The 25,392-nt window shown below is 50.9% G+C and overlaps 1 long non-coding RNA gene across 1 annotated transcript in view; it reads right to left on the reverse strand.

The window, feature by feature from the left end:
- Positions 1-3,122: 3,122 nt before the first annotated feature.
- The window catches only part of LOC140218864 (uncharacterized), an 83,922-nt gene continuing 61,652 nt past the window's right edge, over positions 3,123-25,392 (reverse strand). The window contains exon 3 of the long non-coding RNA XR_011895055.1: positions 3,123-3,242. This is a non-coding gene — a long non-coding RNA (uncharacterized lncRNA). The remainder of the gene's footprint in view (positions 3,243-25,392) is intronic.

Here is a 25,392-nt window from a genome sequence, read left to right on the forward strand (position 1 = left end):
CTATGTGGCCAAGTATGAAGGATGATACCAGAAAGTACATCTAAATGTTCCATTGGTGCCAGAAGCATAAAATCAAGTTCAGGCAACCCAGAAACATAATTATAATCACAGAGTAGTCAGGTGTACCGTTTCAAGTCGCTCACTTGGGTTTCGCGAAGCTCAGTATAAAAGGTGAAGGTGCCAGGACAACACAAGCTTCCTTGCAGGTTATTGATGAATGTACAAGGATGGTTATCACAATTATGGGTTATGACATGCAAAGTGGGCGGGAGATAAAAGAATGTCAATAAAGTTTTGTTCACCATATCAAACAAGTGCTAATGGCCTCGCCGAACGTGCTATACGAGACACGAAACAATACTGCCTCAAAGCTGCTGTGGGACATCACAACCGTTCTTCAACGATCGGTCTTGGATGTGGCCCTCTTTTCGCAGCTTAAGGGATTGTGCCCCTACTTCCAGCGGGTCGCGAACTGGGCCTTCTTGATAATGTAACGCTTTCTGAGATAGAAAAAGTGCGAAACAAGAGGCATATCAAGATCGATTGAAGAAAAACTTTGACAGGAGACACAGCAGCGACATACCGGAAATACAACCTTCCGACCTCGTTCTATTACGGAACGGCCGTGAGACTTCCAATGGCAAGTTCTATGCACGCTTTGAAGTAATCAAGACTGCCTCGCAGCGTGGTATCCTGAAGATGATCTGGTGCTTGGGAGTCTCCGCGCAAACGAAGTACACCTCCTTCAGTAATGCATTCAAATATTATACCAGGAGGTGTGAACAATGAAGTCCGAGGGAGTGAAGCAGTCTGCTACAAAAGAGTTATAGAAGACGATGAAGAGTGATCACAAGAAGATACTGGAGGGAGGAGCTAAAAATAGCGGACGATACCCGTCTCTTTACATATGTGTTTGAGTGAATCTCAGTAACCCTGCACGTTTTACATGGATTGACTGGATGAAAGGTGTTTGTGTCGCGGATCGATGTTTTAATAAACTGGCGAATGTAGCGAATTTGTTATGAGCTTGTCTTGGCCATGTGCAATGCGATGCGACGACGAAAAGATGTTTATGTTCATTCATGCCGAATGCTCCGAAAATTTCGAATGCTGAAATTCGAGGTAAAGCGAGTATCGAATGGCACAACGTTTTATCGAACATTCGCTCAAGCTTTCTTTAGGACCACTGCTACCACAGCGAGCGGCACGCGCATCAGTTCTTTAATTTCGCACGCTTCAAGTAAAGCCAAGCAAAATTCATTGTACACCGAAAACAGCACCAGGAGAACGACTGAATGGGTTGTTTTGGTAAGTAATAGAAGTTTCTCCCTCGGAAGTCATGCCCCGAAATAAAAAAACTAAATACTTCCCTAAATAAATGATCTTCTATAACTAGTCATAACACAAAACTCTTCCTGGTGGCCGTAAGTTTCATAATCGAGTGTTGTAACAGTTCCGTTTATAACAGTTCCGTTCCGTTGTAACAAGCTGCATAACGTTAGCTGGGACACCCTGTATACTTACGTCATGCACACAGTTTTCTTTGTGGACTGAACGAATTGCCCTTTTTATATTTTGTTAAATGTGGGACAGGTCATAAGTCACGGGTTATATGTAGGAAATGTTTCAAGGGTGTGGAGTAGTTGCAGCTTTTGCAAGAAATAACCCATGGAAGAACTTCGGAGCGTTAAACATTTGTTTGACGTAGAGTGAAGAATTTAGCCCACAGTTCACGAAGTACATTCGTCCCAGAGATAAAATTATTCGAAAATGGGGGGAACGTTATCGACAATGTGCATGTAGAGTTTATTACGTGCGGTGCGAATAAAGCAATATAAAAATTTAAATCATTCCACTCTTTGAAGATGGAATGGCAGCGAAAGCTGACAACAGTCAAAGCTCTCAGACGAAAAGCAAAGTGCTTTCGCTGCCATTCCATCCTCACAGAGTGGAATGGTTGTCATTTGTTGGTTCCGCATCGCGGGAACGTTCTTCGTCGGTGGCCGTTTCGAGCCGGTAACCTTTACACTCTCGTTGCTGTTCCCTTGGGCGCTCCTCGTACGCATGTTGTTTTCGGCTGTACGAACTATACGTTACCGCCCCATCGATAACGCATCTCTTTTTAGCGCCGACACCTCTCCTGCCTATATACAGCGATAACCTTGACAACACGCTATTTTTCACGGTGAGCGCTCTAATGTGTTACGTATTTTGACATCTGCGCCGCCGCACTGCACCCGTAGGTGATCGCACACAAAGCAGACAATGAAACACATTGTGTATGGGTTCATTAGAAATCACTAAGTCTGTTTATGTTCCCGGACCGGAAAAAAAAAACTACGAATTGTTAGTCATATACAGCTTTCGCTGTAAAGATATATATTCATGTTTGAAGCGCTTCAACACGCTGTACGGCCGTTCTCAATGTATCTCAAGGTAATGTAAAAAACGTGCACGTGCCAGGAGGCTCACATGCGACCAATATTACAGAAAAGGTATAGGTTCTGCTTTTTTTACGATTGTTGCTCAATTTTATTGAACCCTTCAATTGAAGTAAATGAGTCACCTTGTGTATATATCGCGGAGATAAGGGGGCAGTTTATGAAGATGGGCATCAATAAATATTCAGAATGTGTCGCTCAGTTGCGGCGCATAATTTTGCCAGTCGTTCTTGGTCCACTATAAAGATTAGGTGAAAATCTTGAGAAAATTACGGCTGATGTGCATGGGAACTTGCGTGTGTGGGTGAGGTACGGTGTTGGCTAGAATTGTATAACGAATATTTGGCAACGTTAGAAAAGGGCAATTTTCCAAACAGGTTTGCCATATGCATGCAACCTTTGAAAGTGTGTGATCTAATTATGACCAACTAAAACTGTTATTGCAACTACTCCAGATAAGCAGCTGGCTGGAAATTGCGCCGCAATTCTGCAAGTTGTCACAAATTTGTTGTCTTCTTTTTTTACTGAGGAGCTCCAACTCGATGAGCATCAGGAGGCTCGCCACCGACCTTCGCCCAAACTCTGTCGTGTGAGTTCGCATTAAGCGTGCGGCGCGTTGTCCCCAGTGGAAACCTTAAGCAAACACGGGACGAGAATGTGCCTGTCTGCGGCAAACCTTTGCGTCGTTGTGCTGCTACGGACTCGCCTTTCTCGTTGATCATGCGGTAGATGATCATCGTGAAGACGACGACCAGGATCAGCGAACAGACCAGGGTCACCACCAGCCGCGCCCGCCGTTCCCTGTGAAAGGAAGGATGCGCCTCATTGGTGACGCAGCCCGACGGCATTCCCGGAACATGGGTAAACGCTTCAGTGGACCACGTAGCACGTCTCCGTATATTTCTCGGCTTCGTTAAAGAGTCTTCCTTTTCCCTAATGTAGAAATTGTTAAACACGTACCGTTCCAAGCCTCGATATTTACCAGCACAGCTAGCTAGCTTTGAACCATGACGACACGTTGACAGGCATGCGCGTGAATATTTTAACACTGTATAAGCAATGGAAATGTGCAATCTGAGAAAAATCATATTCGCCAAATGTATTTACTCGGTCAGCGTCATACTTGAAACACACCATTAAGATCAATTGTTGGCTGGCAGCTAGAGAACCCACGCATTGCTGCATGCAACTTATACGCCAAGGCTCATGGTCACTTTTCCATAGTAACCCCGACCTAGTCTAATATAGAACGCCACAACTAAAATCTATGCTGTGCTACCGCGGATAGAAATACAATTCTTTTTCAACATATTTTGCACTTTATATTATCAACGTATGAAGTCAGGCCATAGAATGTTCCCTAAATATTATGTAATAAGGGATGCCCCCTTTCGATCTCACAAAGCCAAATGTGCCCAGGCCGTATGGCTTCATCTAAAGCACCAAATTATTCATACCTTTTAACGAACTTGTGCAGACCAACTTTGCGTTGGTCCTTCACAACATTTGAAACAGCGTGGTATTGCGTTTTTATACCGGCTCTCACAAAAAAGTTACACAAATAATTTAAAAGTAACAGCGGGCTTCACGCGAACGCCGATCAAATTGTGTTGATGGGCGTTATGTGTGCTAGACACTGGTTAGAACTGAGGTGAAACAGCGCGAAAAGACGAGGACACAAGGAAACAAATACCATAGACAAGCGCTGACTGCAAACTGGAAGTTTATTTGAAATTCACCCGAGATTTATACCTTTTTCAATATAGGCATGCGCACATCAAGCGCAAAAACATCTGCAAATGAAAAACATTTTAATCTTTCTTCCAAAAATGTGATTTCTTTTCCCGACAAGGCAAGAGAGGGAATGCTTACACATTTATGTCCTTCCTTTCTTATATGAAAGGCCTCTACTATTTCCCTTTCCTTCTCACCCTTTCCTTTCCCTATGAATTTTGTCTTTTCAAATATGCGGGTGCATTGACACTTGTTACAGGGTCCAGTTATTGACTCCCATAGCCATTCTTTAGGTTAGAGCTGTGCTGACGAGCTCTTTTATTGGAGCCCTGTCCCGTTTGACCTATATAAGATTTGCCACAACTGAGCGGTATTTGATAGATGACGTTGCGCCTGCACTCAGTGAAACGAGTTTTATGATTTGTGGTGCACATGTGCCTTTCACGCTGGTTCAGGCGATTAAATATCGAGGACAACTTACACGGTGCACTGAAAACCAAATTAATATTATGTCTATTGGAAACTTTCTTCAGATTGTGCGACAACTTGTGTAGGTATGGCACCACGTGCGCTTGGCTTTTGTCTAGACGCTGACACTTCATGTTGTGGAAATAGGCATGTGCTCATATTTTTAAATCAGTTGTTGACAAAACGATAAAGTGTCGATGAAAAGGTTTTAGATAACAATATAGCGACGTCTCTCCTTTGTATATACGTAGCAATATGCGCTTTTCCTGTGGCACACAGCATGCCTCGCATCGTCGAGAACAATGTAGTGACGTCTCTTCCTTGCATGTGCAGCAGTATGGCCTTGCCCTGTGGCACAGCATGCATCGCATCGTCGAGAAGAATGTAGCGACGTCTCTTCTTTGCATGTGCAGCAATATGAACTAGCTCTGTGGCACAGCATCCATCGCATCGTCGAAGACAACGTAGTGGCGTCTGTTCTTTGCCTATGTACAGCAATATGCGCTTGCCCTGTGGCACAGTATGCCTCGCATCGTCGAGAACTATGTAGCGGCGTCTCTTCTTTCAATGTGCAGCAATGTGCGCTCTCTTATTTGCATGTGCAGCAATGTGCGCTTGCCCTTTGGCGCAGCAGGCCTCGCATCGTCGAGAAAAATATAGCGGCGTCTCTACTTTGCATGTGAAGAAATATGCGCTTGCCCTTCGGCACAGCAGGCCTCGCAACGTCGAGAACAATGTGCGGCGCCTCCTCTTTGCATGTGTAACAATAGGCTTAAGGCGATGTTGGTAAATGATCTGGGTTGAAATGTTTCTTTTGCTCCGATACTGTTCATACGTAATTTTATCCCCATTTTCTTGAGTTTTTTCCCCTGTAAGCATTGTGTACTCGCCCTGCTGTCCTAAGCATTCGACGATGTGTCTGCCGCTTGTGGCATAAAGCCAATATTGGCAAGCACCGTTTTAACTATCGCGTTCTTTGCTTCTTTTTATGTCCCTGTTTTGCATTCTTACATTTATATGACCTTTGTTTTTATTATCTACCTTGTATACGGTCCCCCCTTATGTAATACCCCGACAGGGGCCTTTAAGGGACAATAAATGTTCATAATATGCGCTTTTCCTTTAGCACAGCATGTCTCGAATCGTCGCGAACAATGTAGCCGCGTCCCTTGTTTGTATATGAAGCAATTTGCGCTTCCCCTGTAGCACAGCATGCCAGGCATCGTCGAGAACAATGTAGCGGCGTCTGTTCTTTGCATGTCGAGCAATATGTGCTTTCCCTGTGGCACAGCATCCCTTGCGTCGTCGAGAACAATGTAGCGGCGTCTCTACTTTGCATGTGCAGCAATGTGCGCTAGCTCTGTGGCACAGCATCCATCGCATCGTCGAAGACAATGTAGTGGCGTCTGTTCTTTGCCTATGTACAGCAATGTGCGCTTGCCCTGTGGCACAGTATGCCTCGCATCGTCGAGAACAATGTAGCGGCGTCTCTTCTTTCAATGTGCAGCAATGTGCGCTCTCTTATTTGCATGTAAAGCAATGTGCGCTTGCCCTTTGGCACAGCAGGCCTCGCATCGTCGAGAACAATGTGCAGCGTCTCCTCTTTGCATGTGTTGCAATAGGCTTAAGGCGATGTTGTTAAATGATCTGGGTTGACATGTTTCTTTTTCTCCGATTAGTGTTTATATGTAATTTTATCCCCTTTTTCTTGAGTTTTTTCCCCTGTAAGCATTGTGTACTCGCCCTGCTGCCCTAAGCATTCGCCGACGTGGGTGGCGCTTCTGGCATAAAGCCAATATTGACAAGCGCCGTTTAACCTATCGCGTTCTTTGCTTCTTTTTATGTCCCCGTGTTGCATTGTTAAATTTTTATGACTTTTGCTTTTATTATCTTCTTGTATACGCTCCCCCCTTATGTAATGCCCCGACAGGGGCCTTTAAGGGACAATAAATGACCATAATATGCGCTTTTCCTTTAGCACAGCATGCCAGACATCGTCGAGAATAATGTAGTGGCGTCTGTTCTTTGCATGTGTAACAATATGTACTGTCCCTGTGGGGCAGCACGCCTCGCGTCGTCGCGAACAATGTAGTGGGTCTCTTGTTTGCCTGCGTAACAATATGCGCTTGCCATGTGGCACAGCATACCTCGCGTCGTCGTGAACAATGTAGTGGCGTCTCTACTTTGCATGTGCAGCAATGTGCGCTTGCCCTGGGGCACAGCATGCCTCGCGTCGTCGTGAACAATATAGCGACGTCTCTACTTTGCATGTGTAGAAATATGCGCTTGTCCTGTGGCACAGCACGCATCGCATCGTCGAGAACAATGTAGCGGCGTCTCTTCTTTGCATGTGCAGCAATGTGCGCTTTCGCTGTGGCACAGCATGCCTCGCATCATCGAGAACAATGTAGCGGGGTCTGTTCTTTGCATGTGGAGCAATATGTGCATTCCCTGTGGCACAGCATCCCTTTCATCGTCGAGGACAGTGTAGTGGCGTCTTTTGTTTGCATGTGCAGCAATGTGCGTTTTACCTATGGCACAGCATGCCTCGCATCTTGGCGAACAATGTAGCGGCGTCTGTTCTTTGCGTGTGTAACAATATGCGCTTACCCATTGACACAGCATACCTCGCATCGTCGAGAATAATGTAGCGGCAGCTCTTGTTTGCATGTGCAGCACTGTGCGCTTGCCCTGTGCAGGGTGTCTACCAACCGGGAAAACCGGGAAAACCGGGAATTCTCAGGGATTTTCAGTAGTCTGGAAAAACTCAGGGAAAACTCAGGGAATTTGTGCCTCTATCAGGGAAAATTAGGTGTAATTTTATTGAAAGGGTCGAAAGTCGTGGTAATGCTGGCTCGAGTAACAGACAGGAATCGTAATGAATCGTCTTTGACGTCCTGTCGTCGGCTGGAGGTGCTACCAGTGTACAGTCAACGGGCGACTTTCCGGATCCCCGATAATTTGGACGGCTTCGCGGCACCACCACGTGCTGCATAGAGTCAATTTGTATCAGAACGTCTGAAATTTCGGATGCAACAACTCTTCGCCGTCCGATTTTCCGGATGTTTTGCCGTGACGGCAGGTCCGAAACGGCATTAACGCCACCACTGCTGCCATTTTGATTACCTCGCCGCCTCAAATCGGTGCTCTCGCACGCAGATCCGCTGGCAGCCGTAGCCACCGCTACGGCAACGCTAGGCCTAGCTGCTTCGACGTTCGCTATGAAGCTTCTTGACGTTGGGTGCCGTGTTTTTTATTCAAAGAATTCACTGCTGTCAGCAATGGCACGCACTCCGCCTTTGCGGTCTTCGCGATTGGCTTAGAAGTTTGGAAAGCACGGTGCGTTGCATAATGTCAGATCCCGAAAGTCAGCTTCTCCTTTGTACAGATATGTTACTTGGTGAAGCATACGCAAACGTATTGCAGTGAAGCATAACAAGCGTGCGAAGGGGCTATTGCCGCGGGACACAGTATGTATGCCTTAATTAGGCACGCGTGCACCCGGTATTTCCTGTCAGAGCACGAGCACCGATATGCCTAATACGTGTACAGACAGGCCTTCAGAGCGTTTTCGAATGTGCCTGTGGCGGTTTGAGCCTTTAAGGGCAGTAATGGACGTGCATTTATTTTTTTCCAACTGGGCAAGTTTTCGGACGTTTTCGCGGTCCATAAGGAGTTCGAAAACTCGGACGTGGACTGTGACTTTGACCAAGAAGATGCTTCAAATGGTCCGTGGGGCGAACGAGTAGTGGAAGGAGTACAAGTACAGAAAGGGCCAACACATTGAGGCATGAACGGGAACGGAAGCGTGCTGCCGCCGTTTTGAAGGAGCTTTAGCTCAAAAAACAAAGTGTTAGCTGATGCCGAGATGCATGTGTCCCTCATCCAAGCCAAAATAAACTCTTTAAATAGGTGAAACACAACACTGAGGCGTGGTGCGCGAGCTGAGAGTATGTCAGAACAGTTGAGGTTGACTTACGAGCTGTTGAGAGGGAATCTCAATTGTGACAAAGTTCGGGCCTCATACCACTGAGCTTGCTATCAGTTGATGCAAATAGCGCATATTCGAAAATATTTGCTTTTGTATGCATGTCCTTTTTTATTCGTATTTGAAAATGACCGACTCGATTTGCAATTTTTTTCGAAGAAATTTTATTTGCTGTGCATTTTACTAACTTCTCCCTTCTCTTCTCTTTTCGAATAACACAAATCCTTAGTATTCAAATTGGATTAAGTCGTTCTTTAAAATTTTTTATTTCATATGCTTACTAGAGAGTGACAGCACCGTGCGATATGGTTTCAGCTTGGCTTGACAAAAAACATAGCTGTGCATCACTCAGGGAATTTCGCAAAGGCACTCAGGGAAAACCTGGAAAACTCAGAGAATTTGGAAATGTTAACTTGGTAGACACCCTGCTGTGGCACTGCATCCTCGCATCGTCGAAGACAATGTAGCGGCGTCTTTTGTTTGCATGTGCAGCAATGTGCGTTTTACCTATGGCACAGCATGCCTCGCATCTTGGCGAACAATGTAGCGGCGTCTGTTCTTTGCGTGTGTAACAATATGCGCTTACCCATTGACACAGCATGCCTCGCATCGTCGAGAACAATATAGTCGCGTCTGTTCTTTGCATGTGCAGCAATATAAAGCTTTCCCTGTGGCACAGCATGCATCGCATCTTCGCGAACAAGGCGTCTCGTTGCATGTGTAACAATATGCACATTCCCTTTGGCGCAGCATGCCTCGCATCGGCGAGAACAATGTAGCGGCGTCTCTTCTTTGCATGTGTAGCAATGTGCGCTAGCTCTGTGGCACAGCATCCATCGCATCGTCGAAGACAATGTAGTGGCGTCTGTTCTTTGCTTATGTACAGCATTGTGCGCTTGCCCAGTGGCACAGTATGCCTCGCATCGTCGAGAACAATGTAGCGGCGTCCCTTCTTTCAATGTGCAGCAATGTACGCTCTCTTATTTGCATGTGTAGCAATGTGCGCTTGCCGTTTGGCACAGCAGGCCTCTCATCGTCGAGAAAAACATAGCGGCGTCTCTACTTTCCATGCGTAGAAATATGCGCTTGCGCTTTGGCACAGCAGGACTCGCATCGTCGAGAACAATGTGCGGCGTCTCCTCTTTGCATGTGTAGCAATAGGCTTAAGACGATGTTGTTAATGATCTGGGTTGACATGTTTCTTTTGCTCCGATTAGTGTTCATATGTAATTTTATCCCCTTTTTCTTGAGTTTTTTCCCCTGTAAGTATTGTGTACTCGCCCTCCTGCCCTAAGCATTCGCCGACGTGTGTGGCGCTTGTGGCATAAAGCCAATATTGACAAGCACCGTTTAACCTATCGCGTTCTTTGCTTCTTTTTATGTCCCTGTGTTGCATTGTTAAATTTTTATGAGTTTTGTTTTTATTATTTTGTATACGCTCCCCCCTTATGTAATACCCCGACAGGGGCCTTTAAGGGACAATAAATGATCATAATATGCGCTTTTCCTTTAGCCCAGCATGCCTCGAATCGTCGCGAACAATGTAGCCGCGTCCCTTGTTTTCATGTGTAGCAATTTGCGCTTGCCCTGCGGCACAGCATGCCAGCCATCGTCGAGAATAATGTAGCGGGGTCTGTTCTTTGCATGTGTAACAATATGCACTTTCCCTGTGGGGCAGCACGCCTCGCATCGTCGCGAACAATGTAGCGGGTCTCTTGTTTGCCTGCGTAACAATATGCGCTTGCCCTGTGGCACAGCATCCCTTGCATCGTCGAGGACAATGTAGCGGCGTCTCTAGTTTGCATTGCAGCAATGCGCGCTTGCCCTGTGGCACAGCATCCCTCGCATCATCGTGGACAATGTAGCAGCGTCTGTTCTTTGCGTGTGTAACAATATGCGCTTACCCATTGACGTAGCATACCTCGCATCGTCGAGAATAATATAGCGGCGTCTCTTGTTTGCATGTGCAGCAATGTGCGCTTACCCTGTCACTAAGCATGCCTCGCATCGTCGAGAACAATATAACCGCGCCTGTTCTTTGCATGTGCAGCAATATGCGCTTTCCCTGTGGTACAGCGTGCCTCGCATCTTCGCGAACAATGTAGCGGCGTCGGTTCTTTGCATGTGTAGCAATAGGCGCTTTCCCTGTGGCACAGCATGCCTTGCATCGTCGCGAGCAATGTAGCGGCGTCTCTACTTTGCATGTGAAAAATATGCGCTTGCACTGTGGCACAGCATAGCATGCATCGTCGAGAACAATGTAGCGGCGTCTGTTCTTTGCATGTGTAGCAATATGCGCTTTCCCTGTGGTACAGCATGCCCCGCATCGTCGCGAACAATGTAGCAGCGTCTCTGGTTTGCATGTGTAGCAATATGCGCTTATCCTGTGGGAAAGCATGGCTGGCATCGTCGAGAACAATATAGCGGCGTCTCCTCTTTGCAGGTGTAGCAATAGGCTTAAGGCGATGGTAAATCATCTGGGTTGACATGTTTCTTTTCCTCCGATTTGTGTTCATATGTAATTTTAACAGTTTTTCTTGAGTTTTTTCCCCTGTAAGCATTGTGTACTCGCCCTGCTGCCCTAACCGCTCGCCGACGTGTGTGGCACTTGTGGCATAAAGCCAATATTGACAAGCACCGCTTTAACTATCGCGTTCTTTGCTTCTTTTTATGTCCCTGTGTTGCATTGTTACATTTTTATGACCTTTGTTTTTATTATCTACCTTGTATACGCTCCCCCCTTATGTAATACGCCGACAGGGGCCTTTAAGGGACAATACATTATGATATGTAGTGGGTAATATGCATGTGGCGCGGTGCGGACTGCCACCGCTGCGGCGCGAGAACCGAGCTTGGGCTGCTGATGCGAACGGTTAGGACTCGCGATCAAGAGCTACTTGCGATCCCGCGTACGAGCGGCAATAAACCCCCTTTCAATTGGTGGAGCTGCGGGGTAGACCTCGGAAACTGGAACTCCGAAGCGGGACGCTACCGACTGCTGCGACCATGCCTAACGAAACCACCCAGGAAGATGCACCACAGCGTCCGGCGTTCATCGTTTCCGGTTTGTGGCGCCAGCGTGATCCTGCCATCTTTAGCGGCACCGATGATGATGACCCGGAGGATTGGTTGACATCTTACGAATGGGTGAGCCAGCACAACAAGTGGGATGACGTCACCAAGTTGCACAACGTGCTGTTTTACTTAGCCGGTGTCGCGAAGCTCTGGTTCCGAAACTACGAACACGATTTTGCAGCATGGAGCGCATTCAAAACAAGTTTCGCAGATGTGTTCGGGCGCCCCGCTGTGCGCAAGCTTCGCGCAGAACAACGCTTACGGGGGCATGCGCAACATCACGGTGAAACTTTCACAAGTTACATCGAAGATGTCATTGACCTGTGTAAGCGCGTGAATCCGTCAATGTCAGAACAGGACAAGATAAAACACATTATGAAAGGCATTGATGAGGACGCCTTTCAAATGTTGTTAGCGAAGGATCCGCGTACCATGGCCGAAGATATCAATTTGTGCCAAAGTTTTGACGAGCAACGGAAACAACGCATCTTAGCTCGGCGCCCACCGCCTACGGAAGATTCGTTAGCAGCAATAATTATTGGCGACAACCACACAACTTAGCTGACGCAAATAAAAGCGCGAGGACGTTGCACGACAGCTCTCGATTTTGCCGACCACGGAGAAGCCTTCTAAATGTTTCGCTCCAGCGATCCGACAGATAATTCAAGAGCAAGTGACCGAAGGTCTTCCACCTTCGTGGCAGGCAGCTCCCGTGGCCGCGCCTCTGACGTATGCTAAAGCCGTTGCACGGGCGCCTCGCTCGCCGGTGTTCTCTCCTCCGCCTTCGCCTCGCCAGCCGGCGGATCCCTTTTTCAGTGCACAGCAGCAGGGTACAAATCCAACAACCGCCCATTATGCTATGCCTGCGGTACCCCAGGTCATGTAATGGGCTTCTGCCGCCGGCGCTTGGCGGCCTTCGTGGGCAGCCCGCGACGACCCAGCTCCGACTTCCGACCTTTCCGTATGCCTCAACAACCACCGCCGGCAACGGCCATGTTTACACCCGCTGACATCTTCATTCACCGCCAGCCTATATTGTTGCCTTTTGCCCTCCTCACTGTTCACCATGGTGCTGCAGAAATACTGATTTCAAACCCAAATTCGTACACTTTGGCTTTGCACTGTGGCGAGACTATTGGTACCATCGAGTCTGTGGACGCTGACGTTATTGTGCATTTCCCTATTGCCGACGACGTAGATACTGCCAACGTAACAGCACTGACACCCTATGTGCCATCTAACCGAATACCACCGTATGTTTTTTTGTCGCTCCATTGCCGATGACCTCGAGCCGACACAACGTGAGCGGCTAATAACTCTTTTAAATGATTTTCACGCCTTTTTTGACTGGAACCAAGCATCATTAGGCCGCACAAGTACCGTCTCTCACCACATTGATACGGGACAGCACGCACCATTACGCCAGCGTCCGTGCCGCGTGTCATCCACCGAGCGTGGTGTCATCGCCGAGCAAGTTGAAGACATGCTTGACCGTGGTGTTATCAAGCCATCCTGCAGCCCTTGGTCGTCGCCCGTAGTACTCATTAAGAAAAAAGATGGCTCGATTCGTTTCTGTGTGGACTATCGTCGCCTCAACAAGATTACACGAAAAGATGTCTATCCTCTACCGCGCATAGATGACGCCCTGGATTGTCTACATGGTGCTGAATTCTTTTCTTCTTTGGACTTGGGATCGGGCTATTGGCAAGTGCCAGTGGATGAATCCGACCGTTCGAAGACAGCTTTCATTACTCCTGATGGCCTGTATGAGTTTACACTAATGCCATTCTGCCTCTGCAATGCGCGCGCGAAGTTCGAAAGGATGATGGATAATATTCTGCTAGGCCTCAAATGGAAGACGTGCCTGTGTTATATTTATACGACGTGGTAGTTTTCTCCCTCATTTCACCAGTCACCTCTCTCGTCTACGCGAAGTCCTTACTTGCCTTGCCACCGCCGGCCTTCAACTTAACCTGAAAAAGTGCCGCTTCGGAGCCCGCCAGCTGACCATACTTGGCTATGTCGTTTGCAAAGACGGCATCCTTCCCGACCCTGACAAACTTTGTGCTGTCGCAGAATTTCCGCGGCCGACTACACTGAAAGTACTCCGTAGTTTTGTCGGCCTTTGCTCTTATTTTCGACGGTTTGTGCGACATTTTGCCTGCATCATCGCCCCCTGACGAAGCTCCTGGCTGGCCCTGTTGACCTTCGCGATTGGACTCCGGCATGTGACCAAGCCTTCACCACTTTGCGTCGTCTGCTTACCTCACCGCTGTTCTGCGCCACTATGACCCGACTGTACCGACCGAAGTTCATACGGACACCAGAGGCGTTCGTCTTGGAGCCGTCCTTGTGCAACGCAAGCATGGCTTTCCGGAATATTTGGTTGCGTATGCAAGTCGTGCCCTCACGAAGGCAGAAACCAATTATTCTGTCACAGAAAAAGAATGTTTGGCAATAGTTTGGGCGTTAAACAAATTTCGCCCTTACTTGTATGGCCACCCGTTCAATGTTGTGACAGACCACCACGCGCTCTGCTGGCTTGCGTCACTGAAAGACCCGTCAGGCCGTCTTGGACGTTGGGCTCTTCGACTCCAAGAATTTGACATTCGCGTTATCTATCGATCCGGGCGCCAAAATTCTGATGGAGATGCACTATCCCGATCGCCCATGCGGTCCGACGAAACGCCACCCTCATCCATAAAGTGCCCGGTTGCTACACTTGCTGTTACTGACATGCCGTCTGAACAGAGGAAAGATCCGCGGATTGTGTCTCTCATTGACATTCTTCACAGTTCTTCAACGGCTACATGCCCTCGAGCCCTTCGTCACCAAGTCACTCATTTCGTGCTATGGGACGCCATCTTGTACCGCCGAAACTATCAGCCGGACGGTCGCAAATGGCTGCTAGTCATCCCTCGCCATTTGCGCTCCGACATATGCACGTATTTCCACGCCGACAAGCAACAAACTCATGCTGGCGTCCTGAAAACCTACGAGCGGCTCCGCCAGCGCGACTATTGGCGCGGCATGTATTCTTACGTCCGCAAATACATTCGGTCATGTGTAGCCTGTTAGCGACGCAAGACATCTCCTCATACGACAGGCCCTCTGCAACCTTTACCGTGTCCTGCACGTCCTTTTGATTGGATTGGCATTGACCATTATGGGCCTCTTCCATGCACTGCTAAAGGAAATCGTTGGATAATTGTCGCAGTAGACCACCTCACAAGATATGCCGAAACTGCTGCACTTGCTTCGGCTGCTGCTCGCGACGTCGCCGCATTCATGTTAAAGCTTGGCGCACTGCGAGAACTGCTCAGCGACCGAGGCCGTGTCTTCTTGTCCGAAGCTATTAATGAGCTACTCGCCGCTTGCCGCACTATTCACCGCACCACTACGGCGTATCACCCACAGACTAACGGTCTAACGGAACGGTTCTACCGCACTCTTGGTGACATACTCCCCATGTACGTTGCGTCTGATCATTCCATTTGGGACGATGTCCTCCTTTTTGTGACGTACGCGTATAATACCGCCGTTCAGGCTACCACAGGCTTCTCCGTTTTTCCTTCTTTATGGACGTGAACCATTCACTACCCTCGACACCGTGCTACCATATCATCCGGATGCCTCTTAATTCACCCCTCTTTCCGAAGTTGCTCGCCATGCTGAAGAGTGCCGCCAACTGGCTCGCTCGTTCACGTCGGCTACCCAAGGAATTCACAAAGGTCGCCACGACAACGGGCAGCCCACACAGTCCATCGCCGGGGACTCTCACGTCTGGCTTCAGCTGCCCTTCCAATCTCCAGGCCTTAGCACAAAGCTTCATCCGAAATATCAAGGCCCGTACCGGGTCGTCGCGTGCACATCGTCTGTGAATTATGTGGTCGAACCGGTGACGCCATCTTCGGACAAACGTCGCCGTGGCCGCGAGACGGTTCACGTCAGCCGCCTGAAGCCGTACCACGACGCCCTTATCGTGTCACCACCTTAGGTCGCCAGGATGGCTCCTCCTCGCCGCGGGGGCAATCGTAGTGGGTAATATGCATGTGGCGCTGTGCGGACTGCCACCGCTGCGGCGCGAGACCCGAGCTCGGGCTGCTGATGCGAACGGTTAGGACTCGCGATCAAGAGCTACTTGCGATCCCGCGTACGAGCTGCAATAAACCCCTTTCAAATATTATGCGCTTTCCCTTTAGCACAGCATGCCGCGCATCGTCACGAACAATGTAGCTGCGTCTCTAGTTTGCATGTGTAGCAAAATGCGCTTACCCTGTGGCTCAGCATGCCTCGCATCGTCGAGAACAATATAGCGGCGCCTGTTAATTGCATGTGTAGCAATATGCGCTTTCCCTGTGGCACGGAATGCCTCGCATCGACGCGAACAATGTAGCGACGTCTCTTGTTTGCATGTATAGGAATATGCGCTTACCCTGTGAGATAGCATGCCTAGCATCCTCGAGAACAATATAGCGACGTCTGTTCTTTGCGTGTGTAGCAATATGCGCTTTCCATGTGGCACAGCATGCCTCACATCGTCGAGAACAATGTAGCGGCGTCTCTTACTTGCATGTGTAACAATACACGCTTTCCCTGTGGCACACAGCATGCCACGCATCGTCGATAACAAAGTAGCTTCGTCTCTTGTTTGCATGTGTATCAATATGCGCTTTCCCTGTGGCACAGCATGCCTCGCATCTTCGCGAACAATGTACCGGCGTCTCTTGTTTGCATGTGTAGCAATATGCGCTTGCCCTGTGGCACAGCATGCCTCACATCGTCGAGATCAATGTACCGGCGTCTCTTGTTTGTATGTGTATCAATATGCGCTTTTCCTGTGGCACAGCATGCCTCGCATCTTCGCGAACAATGTACCGGCGTCTCTTGTTTGTATGTGTATCAATATGCGCTTTTCCTGTGGCACAGCATGCCTCGCATCTTCGCGAACAATGTACCGACGTCTCCTGTTTGCATGTGTATCAATATGCGCTTGCCCTGTGGCACAGCATGCCTCGCATCGTCGAGAACAATGTACCGGCGTCTCTTGTTTGCATACGTATCAATATGCGCTTTCCCTGTGGCACAGCATGCCTCACATCGTCGAAAACAATGTACCGGCGTCTCTTGTTTGTATGTGTATCAATATGCGCTTTTCCTGTGGCACAGCATGCCTCGCATTGTCGAGAACAATGAAGCAGCGTCTGTGCTTTGCATGAGTAGCAATAGGCGCTTGCCCTGTGACACAGCATGCCTCGCGTCGTCGAGATCAATGTAGCATCCACGATCGCGCCCTTTCCGTGTGAGCATTGACGCCGCGGTGCTCGTTGTGCTTGTACGCGGCTTATTTTCTTTGCATGTGTAGCAAGATTCGCTTTCCCTGTAGCACAGCATGCGTCGCACATTCAAGAACACGGTAGCGTCCACTATCGCGCGCTTTCCGTTTGGGCATCGACGCTGCGGTGCACACTATGCTTGTACGCGGCGTCTGTTTTTTGCATGTGTAGTAATAATCGCTTTCCCAGTGGCACAGCATGCATCACAGCGTCGAGCACAAGCTAATGTCCTCTCTATCGCGTCCTTGCTCTTTGGGCACCGCCGGCGCGGTATTCCCTATGCCTGTACGCGGCGTCTCTTCTTTGCATGTATAGTAATATTCGCTTTCCCTGTGGCACAGCATGCATCGCACCTTCAAGAGCACGGTAGTGTCCACTATCGCACCCTTTCCGCTTGGGCACCGACGCCACCGTGCTCGCTGGGCATGTACGCGGTGTCTATTCTTTGCATGCGTAGTAATATTCGCTTTCCCAGTGGCGCAACATGCATGCACACCGTCGAGAACAAGGTAGTGTGCTCTATCGCGCCCTTTCCGCTTGGGCACCGCCGGCGCGGGACTCGCTATGCCTGCACGGGGCGTCTCTTCTTTGCATGTATAGTAATATTCGCTTTCCCTGTGGCACAGCATGCATCGCACCTTCAAGAGCACGGTAGTGTCCACTATCGCACCCTTTCCGCTTGGGCACCGACGCCACCGTGCTCGCTGGGCATGTACGCGGTGTCTATTCTTTGCATGCGTAGTAATATTCGCTTTCCCAGTGGCGCAACATGCATGCACACCGTCGAGAACAAGGTAGTGTGCTCTATCGCGCCCTTTCCGCTTGGGCACCGCCGGCGCGGGACTCGCTATGCCTGCACGGGGCGTCTCTTCTTTGCATGTATAGTAATATTCGCTTTCCCTGTGGCACAGCATGCATCGCACCTTCAAGAGCACGGTAGTGTCCACTATCGCACCCTTTCCGTTTGGGCACCGACGCCACCGTGCTCGCTGGGCATGTACGCGGTGTCTATTCTTTGCATGCGTAGTAATATTCGCTTTCCCAGTGGCGCAACATGCATGCACACCGTCGAGAACAAGGTAGTGTGCTCTATCGCGCCCTTTCCGCTTGGGCACCGCCGGCGCGGGACTCGCTATGCCTGCACGGGGCGTCTCTTCTTTGCATGTATAGTAATATTCGCTTTCCCTGTGGCACAGCATGCATCGCACCTTCAAGAGCACGGTAGTGTCCACTATCGCACCCTTTCCGTTTGGGCACCGACGCCACCGTGCTCGCTGGGCATGTACGCGGTGTCTATTCTTTGCATGCGTAGTAATATTCGCTTTCCCAGTGGCGCAACATGCATGCACACCGTCGAGAACAAGGTAGTGTGCTCTATCGCGCCCTTTCCGCTTGGGCACCGCCGGCGCGGGACTCGCTATGCCTGCACGGGGCGTCTCTTCCTTGCATGTATAGCAATATTCGCTTTCCCTGTGGCACAGCATGCATCGCACCGTCGAGAAAAAGGCAGCGTCCACCATTGCGCCCTTGCCGTATGGGCACCGGTGAGGCGGTGCTAGCTGTGCTTGTACGCATCGTCTCTTCTTTGCATATGTAGCAATATTCGCTTTCCCTGTTGCACAGCATGCATTGCACCGTCGAGAACAAGGTAAATTGCACTATCGCGCCCTTTCCATTTGCGCCCAGACACCGCGGTGCTCGCTGTGCTTGTACGCGCCGCCTCTTCTTTGCATGTGTAGCAATATTCGCTCTCCCTGTGGCAAAGCATGCATCGCACCATCGAGAGCAATGTAGTGGCGACATTCACGCCCTTTTCGTTTGGGCACCGACGCCGTGGTCCTCACTGTGCTTTTACGCGGCGTCTTTTCTTTGCATGCATAGCAACATTCGCTTTCCCTGTTGCACAGCATGCATCGCACCTTCAAGAACACGGTAGCGTCCATTGTCGCGCCCTTTCCGTTTAGGCATCGACGCTGGGGTGCTCACTGTGCTTGTACGCTGCCTCTATTGTTTGCACATGTATCAATATTCACATTCTCTGTGCCACACCATGCATCGCACCGACGAGAAGGTAGCGTCCGCTATCGTGCTTTTCGCGTATGGGCACCAACGCCATGGTCCTCGCTGTGCTTGTACGCGGCGTCTCTTCTTTGCATGTGTAGCAACATTCGCTTTCCCTATGGCACAGCATACATCGCGCCGTCGAGAAAAAGGTAGCGTCCACTATCGCGCCCTTTCTTTTGGGCAACGACGCCGCCGTGCTCGCTAAGCCTGTACGCCACTCCTCTTCTTTGCAAGTGTAGCAATATTCGCTTTCCCTGTGGCAGAGCATGGATAGCACCGTCGAGAGCAATATAGCGTCCACGATCGAGCCCTTCCCGTTGGAGCACCGACGCCGCGGTCCTCACTGTGCTTGTACGTGGCGTCTTTTCCTTGCATGTGTAGCAATATGCGCCTTCCCTGTGGCACAGCATGAATTGCACCACCGAGGACAAGGTAGCGTCCACCATTGTGCCGGTTCCATTTGGGCACCGACGCCGCGGTCCTTACTGACCTAGTACGCAGCGTCTCTTCTTTGCATGTGTAGCAATATTTGCTTTCCGCGTGGCACAGCATGCATCGCACCGTCGAGAACAAGGTAGCGTCCAGGATCGTAACCTTTCTGTTTGGATAGAAATGCCGCGCTGCTCATTGCGCTTGTACGCGGCGTCTCATCTGTGCATGATTTGGAATATTTGATTTCCCTGTGCACTGCATGCATCGCACAGTCGAGGACAACGTAGCGTCCGCTATCCTGCATTTTCTGTATGGGCACCGATGACGCGGTTATAGCTGTGCTTGTACGCGCCGCCTCTTCTTTGCACGTGTAGCAATTTTCGCTTTCCCTGTGGCAAAGCATGCATCGCGCCATCGAGGACAAGGTAGCGTCCACCATCAAGCCCTTTCCGTTTGGGCACCGACGCCATGGTACTCGTTGTGCTTGTACGCGGCGTCTCTTCTTTGCATGTGTAGCAAAATTGGCTTTTCATATGGCACAGCATACATAGCGCTGTCAAGAAGAATGTGGCCTCGACGGTCGCGCGCTTTCCCTTAGGGCATCGACTCCGCGGTGCTGGCTGTGCTTGTACGCGGCGTCTCTTCTTTGCATGTGCGGCAATATTCGCTTTCCCTGTGGCACAGCATGAGCAGCACCGTCGGGAAGGATGTGGCCTCGACGGTCGCGCCCTAACCCGTTTGGGCATCGACGCCGCGGTGCTGACTGTGCTTGTAAGAGGCGTATCTTATTTCAATGTGTTGTAATATTCGTTTTCCCTGTGCACTGCCTGCATCGCACCCTCTTGATCAAGGTAGCGTCCACTATCGCACCCTTCCCGTTTGGGCATCTACGCCGCGGTCCTCACTGTGCTTGTACGCGGCGTCCCTTCTTTGCCTGTGTAGAAATATTTGTTTTCCCAGCGGCACACATTGCATCGCACGGTCGAGAACAAGGCAGCGTCCCCTATCGTGCCCTTCCCGTTTGGGCATCGACGCCGCGGTGCTGACTGTGCTTGTACGAGGCGTATCTTATTTCAATGTGTTGGAATATTCGTTTTGCCTGTGCACAGCCCGCATCGCATCCTCTAGATCAAGGTAGCGTCTACTATCATGCCCGTCCGTTTGGGCACCGACGGCGCGGTGCTCACCGTGCTTGTACGCGGCGTCTTTTCTTTGCATGTGTAGCAATATTCGCTTTCCCTTTGGAACAACATGCGTCGTACCGTCGAGAGCAAGTTCGCGGTCATATGCGAGCGCGCTGAAAGGCCCCAGCCCCACACCCAAGCGTCCGGTACCAGCCCCTTGAACCTCCCGCCGTCAGGAGACACGGGACAATGCTGCCCCCCCTGGCCAGACTACAGTGGATCAGCTGGTAGCAAACCTGCTGGTTACCATGCAAGCAGTCGGCGCTATGCTGCCAGCTGACCACCCGCTACGACCCATCTGCCTGCAGGCAGTGGCTTTACAACAGCCACCGAACCATCATGGCCAGTCCCACTGCTGATTGTCGGCCGCGCATCCTGCAGTGGAACTGCAACTCCCTGCGGCGAAGGCACGCCGAGTTGGCCGAGCAGCTGCCTCTGCACGACTACGACGTCCTCGCCTTCCAGGAAACGTATGCGCGTGCAGAGGAGGTCTCGCTGCCCGGCTACATCGGATACAGCAGCCCCACAGAGTGCCGACGCGACGACTGCGATGCTGCGCCCTGCACCGACGCGGCGCATCCGCCTGGCTCCCCTCGCGCAGCGGTGTATGTGCGTGCCTCTCTCCCGCACGCCCTCATCGCCACGGAACATCTGCGCTGTGCAGTGGGCGAGTGCGTGGCCGTTACCGTCCGTGTGCGCGGCACCGATACGTCGGTCGCGAGTGTGTACGTGCGACCCGCTCTGCAGTGGGACATGACATTCCTGTCGCGCCTCGCCGCTTCGCTCGCGCGTGACTGTGTGGTGTGCGGCGATTTCAACGCGCATCATGGGTACTGGGGCTCTGCGAAGACCACCATCCGGGGGAAGAACTTGATGGGCGCGGCCGCTGCGGCGGGCCTTGCCGTCATCAACAGCGGCCAGCCCACCTTCGCCCGTCGCAGCGGGACCGCCACAGTGATCGATCTCGCGCTTGTTTCGGAGCGCTGCTGATACGAGTGGCAGCGTGCACCGGACACCGCGGGATCCGACCACTTCCCCATCTTCCTCTCCCCCGTGCGGCCGAATCACGGCGCCACGCGTGGGTGCACGGTCGTGCGCTGGCCCATGTTCCGCGATTTCTGTGCCCAAACACCGCGCGGCGACGATTTCTTCGCGCACATCGCAGAGTGCGCGAATCGCGCTTCGGCGCGTGTTGCCGTACCTGCCGGTTCCCCTTGCCCGGACATCAAGCTCCTCAATGTGCGCGCCTCTCGCCGCCGCGCTCAGCGGAGAGCGATGCGAACCGGAGCCGAGGCGGACTGGACTTTGTACAACCGCCTGGACGCTGTGTGCAGACGACACGCCCGTCAGCTGCGCCGCTCTTGGGCCGGCCTCTGCTCGTCGCTCGCCCAGCCGTGCAACGAGCGCCGTGGATGGCGAGTCCTCCGGGCCCTCCTGAACCCGAAGGCACCGCGGTTCCCGGTGCTAGCCATCGCCATAGCGCGCGGGATCAGCGAGCTGGAGCTCGCAGAGCTTCTAGCGAACGCTTTTGCTGCCTCCCCTCCTGCTTCCAGCGCGCCCCCGGCTGTGTTACAGGCGCTGTACGCTGCGGTGTTCGTGCGGGGCGAAGCTCACACAAACCACGCACAGGCAATCACAAGCCTGTGCGAGAGTGACTTCACTCATCACGAGCTGCAGTGGGCCCTGTCGCGCGGCCGGCGCCGCCGCAGCGCGCCTGGGGCGGACGGGATAACGCTGCAGATGCTGCAAAACCTGGACAAGCCGCAGCGCCGCCTCCTGCTCGACGCTTACAACGACGTCCTGCACAGCGGCTCCCTCCCGGATTCGTGGCGACATGCTGTAATCGTCCCCGTGCTGAAACGCGGCAAGCCACCTCACAGCCCTGCCTCATACCGGCCGATCTCCCTCACGTCTATCCCGGGCAAGACGATGGAGGCGATGGCTCTGTCCCGGCTCCAGTGGATTGCGGATGCCCGCGGTGCTCTACCTCCCGAGCAGTGCGGCTTCCGCGCTCGCCGCTCCACGGCGGATTGCATCGCTGTCGTCGTCGGCACCCTCGAGCAGGCCAGGCTCGACAGGGAGACTGCCTCCTTGCTGCTCCTCGATGTCCAGAGCGCATTCGACTGCCTCCCTCACGACACCATCCTCTCGGCCGTGCGGGCGCTCGGTGTGGAGGGCAGGCTCTTTGCTTACATCGAGGCCTTCCTCGCCGGGAGAACATCAGCTGTCCGAGTCGGGGGCACGGTCGGCTCGCCCCGTCCTGTGAGCTGCGGTGTGCCTCAGGGAAGCGTGTTGAGCCCGTTTTTGTTCAACCTTGCCCTCGCGCCCATCATCGAGTGCATTCCCAAAACGGGCCGCTTCCCTGTGCGTGCTGTGCTCTACGCAGACGACATCGCGCTTCTCGTGCACGGGCCGACCTCTGCGACGGGGGAGATGCGCTACCGGCTTCAGGAGGCGCTGGACGGCGTCGCGAACTTCCTGCGCGCCATCGGCTTGCGGCTGTCGTCGACGAAATCCGAGGCTATCCTGATCCGCCCCTGCGGTGTTCGCCGCCGCACCGGCTGCGTGCTCGTCGAAGGAGTGCCCCTGCCCTGGCGCCCGACAGTGCGGTACCTGGGGCTCACGATAGACAACCGCCTCACGTGGTTCGCTGCTGTGCGCCGGCTGCGCGCTGAGATGCGCCGAGTGGAGAGTGCGGTGCGCTGCCTTCTCGCCCGTGGCGACGGCTGCCCGGCCTCGTTCGCGGCGGCGCTCTACTCTGCGGTGGCACTGCCGAAAGTGTTGTACGCGCTACCACTGTGTCGTCAGGCCCCGCACACTCTCAAGTTCAACAAATGGCCACAGAGGGCGAAAAACTCGACCGCGCGCTGCTGCTAACAAAACCAGCATAGTAATATCACTTCGGGATGCTTACGTTAGTTTGAACATTTTCCGCTAGAGGCGCCGTAATAAGTGCAATATTTTTTTGCAAGCTTTCTCCTACAATTACCGAAGCACGTTTATTACATGAAAAAGAGGGCGAAATTATCATTGCTAATTTGATATTGTATTCTTTGTAAGTAAGTTTATTGTTTCTTTGTCATTATAAACGCAAATAGCGTTCAGCATCATCGATCTTTCACGTGACCTCTGGCCTGGATTTAAAATTTTTACCGGTATTTTCGAGTGCATGGCGGCACGGATTCATTCGTTCGTGCGCTCAGGCTGGTTGCTTCTTTTTCGCTAAAACTAGTTTATTGCGCTTCGATGTCACGCGTTATTTAACCTGGGGTGAAGTGACGTGTTTGCAAGCGGACATGTAAGCCCGAAAGTTGGGTATCGGTCGTGAGCCATTCGGAACACGTCTGCATCGAAACGGGAGCTGGATTCTGGTGCGGCTGACAACGGCAATAAGGGTGAGTCGTTTAACACCGCTGCTTGAATCGTTATATAATATTCGTCTCATTAACTTACAGGCGGAGACAAGTTAACGAACTGGATCCTGCACAGCATATAACAGTCGGGATCCTCCGTTGCTGTTTCCTAAATAAACCGTTACTTGCGAGGCTGTCGTTATACACACACAATCGGGAAAGAAAGAGCGATATCGGAACGCGCGCCTCATTTTTCATCTTATTGTAGCCGTGGCCATAGGTGACTGGGTAGCCTTAACAATATACATATAAAGCTTATTTTCGAGTCCGCCGGCAACTTTTTTCGTCCACAAAATCGAATAATCCGTTGGTAAAATGATGTGAAAGTACAGAATTTAATGTATTAAACAGTTGCAAGCGTGATAATTCACTCATATTTCGTACTTGTTGGTTCCAAATGTTCTTGCTGTTCAGTTTGGTTTACCGTAGGGCATTTATTTTTGCAGTAGTGCAGCAGTGCATCACGTTCGTGCAGAATCAGTTCTAATAGCTTCATGACTTTCATGTATTTGCTTGTGGAACCAGCATTGTGATCTCTTCCAGTATATAAATGAACGCACAAATGTTCTCATTTGTGATCTTAATAATACCTAAACTGTTTACATGCATTGTATTAATAGGCAGGCATAAATTTATGGACGATAGCAATATTTAACGTGCTGCTTAAGCGCCCTAGAACAGACATGGTATATTTGCATGTGTTCTGTAGTCGCAAACCATCACAATATATATGTCACACCTTTTTGCATTTCATATTGCAAAATTGTGCTTTTTTCAATTTCTGATTCAGTCAAAATTTCTGTTCCAGACATGCAGTAATGAGGATGGCACCAGTATAAAGCAACACACTCCACACACTAAACAGAAGCTGCTGCCTGCTACAACAAGGCCATTGTGTGGACATTGGCTGCTACTACAAGGTAAACAACATGTGGTTCAGAAATAAGTATGCCTGATATGTGCTGTATTGTCTTGCTAGTCTTGAGATACATGTCATTTGTTTGCAGCAGAAATGAATGTTTGCTCATGTATATGGTTCAGTATAATTGGTTCGAACATAAAAGAAAACACACATGAGTTTGGCTAATCTGTGCTGTATCTCGTGTGTCACCGTTCTGCCCCAACAGAGTCCATGCCAAGCATACCTTGGTCATCACAGGAGCTCCTATCCACACCAACAGAAAGGGGCTGGAGCTGAATTTGCAAGGCTTTTACACCACGAACAAAGAAGCGCATGCAGAAGAACTTACATGAGAT

The sequence above is a fragment of the Dermacentor andersoni genome, chromosome 6, assembly GCF_023375885.2.
Source record: "Dermacentor andersoni chromosome 6, qqDerAnde1_hic_scaffold, whole genome shotgun sequence".
Classification (NCBI taxonomy): Eukaryota; Metazoa; Arthropoda; class Arachnida; order Ixodida; family Ixodidae; genus Dermacentor; species Dermacentor andersoni.